The sequence below is a fragment of the Phyllostomus discolor genome, chromosome 7, assembly GCF_004126475.2.
Source record: "Phyllostomus discolor isolate MPI-MPIP mPhyDis1 chromosome 7, mPhyDis1.pri.v3, whole genome shotgun sequence".
In the NCBI taxonomy this organism is placed as follows: domain Eukaryota; kingdom Metazoa; phylum Chordata; class Mammalia; order Chiroptera; family Phyllostomidae; genus Phyllostomus; species Phyllostomus discolor.
This window is the reverse complement of record NC_040909.2, coordinates 113,037,597-113,040,355: the sequence shown is the minus strand read 5'-3', so window position 1 is coordinate 113,040,355 and position 2,759 is coordinate 113,037,597.

The following is a 2,759-nucleotide window of genomic DNA, read 5'->3' as shown; positions in this document are numbered from 1 at the left end:
GGAGAACCGTTCCCTCGCATCTCACTGTCTCATAAAACGTTCTGACTGCAGCATCTAAACTAAAAGCAAAATGTGCACCTACTTCCAAACTATTTTTTAAAAAATCATTATAAAAAGTGTCTTTTAAATACTCATGGGGGTAAAAATGGCTAATCTAGTGTGGCTCCATCAGAAATGGCTCCCCAGGGACCTGCATACCTTCCTCTGAAAGATAACACGTTTGCTTGAGCTTGAACTTGAGGAGTGTGTTGAGTATTCCTGTGGAAACATCTTGCTTCAGTCCTGTAGGCCGGGATTAAACCATAGACTCTGCCCCCATCCTAACTGGGTGACCTGGGGCGAGTTATTTCATGTCTCTGAACTTCAGTTTCTTCATCTGTCATGTGGGTTTGGTCACACCTGTGCTAGGGCGCCTATACAGATTGAATGAGAAAAATGCATGGTGAACAGCTGCAATAGGTCAGGCACTGCACTCATAAGTCAAGGCGCAGACTTGTCTAAGTTGGAAGCCGTTCCTGACATCACGCTGCTGAGACCCTGGGAGAGGGTTACAGACCAGTTTTGGTGTAGATGTGGAAAGCATTGTCTAAACAGAAGTGAAGGCTCAGTAGGGTTTAGGCAGAGAGGGTGTTCCCTGCAGAGGGAACAGCCTGTGCAGTATGCCCTGGGGCAGAGAAGGGGCATCCCAGAGTGAGGTGAAGAGGCAAACGACAGTGAGACCATCAAAAACCACATAAACCATTCTTAGAAGACTGGTTAGGACACTGTTTTATTAATTCACATAAAAAAACTTTTGGTGCTCTAAAAGAGAGACAAAGCAATGAGCAGTCAATATGAGTAGAAACAATGGAGTTTTATGATTCAGTCAGTATGATTTAGTTATCAAGCCCCCAAGGTCAGACGTCCTGCAAACTTCACTGGCCCTCCCCATCCTCATCCACCCGAGGCCAAGTTGCTTTGGCTAGCCCCACGCCATTCTTGTTTCAGAAAAGCCAGGAGCTTAGAGAGAGCTGTCAGCACTTGAGGATTTGGGAGGTGATTGCCCGCCCGGTGAGTGGGTTCTCTCAGTGTTTAGACTCTTCTCCTTTCTCTGAAAGCCCGCTTTGTAATCAGTGTGGTGACCTAAAGAAAGAGTTGGAGAGAGACAATCACCCAACATAGCTACTGCCCTGTGTGGTCGGTCATTTGAGCTTAGCCAACGGAGGAGGAAGCAGGCGTGGTGGGAAAGACCCCAAGCCATTATCCGAAAATACCCTCCCCTTCAGAGTACCTTTTCTAATTCTGCTTTGGATTCTTTGATGCTAAAATCTTTTTAAAACCCCTGACCCCTTACCAACATAGGCAGTCATAAGGGAGAGGGGCAAGGGCTAGAGCCTGGAATTGAAGACGGCACACACAGAGGGAGCTGCCCTGGCGTGCGAGGAAACTGGAGCCCCCCACACAGAGTTGGAGACAAGTAGAGAACTCTGGGCTGTTCTGAAGTTACTTTTTGACCATCAGACATACATTCCGAACCTGGGCCACACGGGTCACTACTTTAATAAGTTTCATATCAACAACAACAACAATAGGTGATGTGACATGTATGCTGTGTGCAAGGCCCCCTACCAGGCAGGGAACTTACCTGTCATTCCACACAGGGAGGCGATTAGGGAAGTATTGCTCCCACTGCTCCCACTGTGCGGATAAGGAAGCTGGGCTCAGAAGGCTGAGGTTCCTTGCTCAGGGGCCCACAGTCAGTCCGTGTGTGGAACAGTGAATCAGGGAAACACATGAAAAGTGGGACATTTGAGAGCTGATAGAAGCTGATGGCTAGCGATGTATTTTTTGTGGGAAGTTTTGTGTTTGGAAATGAGAAAGTAATGCTCATCAGGGATGTTGTGTAAATATTGTTTAATATTTATTTTAAAGCAACCCCCAGAGAGACCTCAAGAGGATAAAAATGCCCATTCATTTGTCCAGTGTGACCGCCAAAGGCCCCTTCAGTACCTATAGTCCCTTTCTGAGGGACCACAGCACTCACAGTATGGCACCCTGGAAGACAGCCAGGTGGGCTTCTGGCTGGCGTTCCCCTCGTGGAGCTCAGGCACGCCACACTTGACTCCCTCTCTAGTGAGCTGCTGGGGAGAAGGATGCTAGGCAGGCCCGCAGACGGCCCAGCTCCACCACCCCGGAGCCCTGAGGACATTTTCTGGGGAGCCAGCCCTGCCTGTTGGGCTCTGGCGGACAAGTCTGAGCTGGATGAACAAGCAGGAAGTGCCAGTTCCTGCTCTGCGCGCACTGATCCTGGGCTCTTTGTAGAATAACCTGTCCTGCCCAAGAACAGGAGCCACCCCCTGCCCCCAAGCAAACTGGCCCAGCGGCACCGCCCCTCTCTGAAACCTGCTGGACGGAGAGCTTGTGGGCTCTGCCTGCATTTTTTAAGTTCTCTCTTTGGAACAGTCTGGGAGCACCTTCGGGTGTCACTTTTCTGGCAATGATTCTGCGGGCCCGCCCCGTTCCCCAGCTCCCACAGTCCTCTGACTGAGGAGCCGGAGGAGTGGAACGGCAGCCGGCAGCTCCTCCTCTTGCACTAGGCCTCAGGTTCTTTGTCTGTAACGTGAAGTACTCAGATTCAGTGAGCCTGCAGTTTTGATTCTGAATTCATTATCAGAAGAATAAAAAGGACAGCCAGTGCTACCCGAACAATTGAAATAATCCTCTCTCCCAGTTAAAGGAATGGACGCACCGGATGAGATACGGAGGGAAAACCGAGGTGA